We start from the raw sequence: 594 nt of genomic DNA, 5'->3' as shown, positions 1-594 counted from the left end.
GCAAAGAAGGAAGGCCCATAGCCAGGGAGACAGACCAGGGACAGACTGCACTTGCTCCCGGTGTGGAAGGGATTGTCACTCCCGGATTGACCTTTTCAGCCACACTAGACGCTGTGCCAGAACCACCTTTCAGAGCGCGATACCATAGTCTTTCGAGACTGAAGGTTGCCAATACAATACAATACCTTTGTTTCAGAACTCCTGCAATCCACTACAAGAGGGTTGTTTTTTGTTTTTGTTTTCTGTTACCCTGCACATGCCCGATCTCATCTGATCTTGGAAGCTAAGCAGGGTCAGGCCTGGTTAGTACCTGGATGGGAGACCGCTTGGGAATACCAGGTGCTGTAGGCTTATACCATAGTCTTTCGAGACTGAAGGTTGCCAACCAGTTTTTTTAATAAAGGCCAATCAGCTTGAAGACAGAAACAAAAGACAGGTGAAGAGGACCCATGCGTTTATTCTCATTATTGTCATAATGGAATGTGGCTATGAGTGGGTGGGTCAGGACAAGCTCCTGCACTTTGAGGAGGGCGGGAGAGGGTGTTCTGTCAGCATTCCAGGGTGGGCAGAACTGTGAGCAGGCCAGGCCGGGGT

At 49.8% G+C, this 594-nt stretch overlaps 1 pseudogene; it reads left to right on the top strand.

The window, feature by feature from the left end:
- The first annotated feature begins 231 nt into the window (after positions 1–231).
- Positions 232–351, top strand: LOC136662652 (5S ribosomal RNA; annotated as a pseudogene).
- The last annotated feature ends 243 nt before the right edge of the window (positions 352–594 follow it).

Source organism: Tiliqua scincoides, chromosome 11 (assembly GCF_035046505.1).
Source record: "Tiliqua scincoides isolate rTilSci1 chromosome 11, rTilSci1.hap2, whole genome shotgun sequence".
NCBI classification, from domain to species: Eukaryota; Metazoa; Chordata; class Lepidosauria; order Squamata; family Scincidae; genus Tiliqua; species Tiliqua scincoides.
The sequence above is the reverse complement of the archived record's forward strand: the minus strand, read 5'-3'. Positions and strand labels throughout refer to the sequence as shown.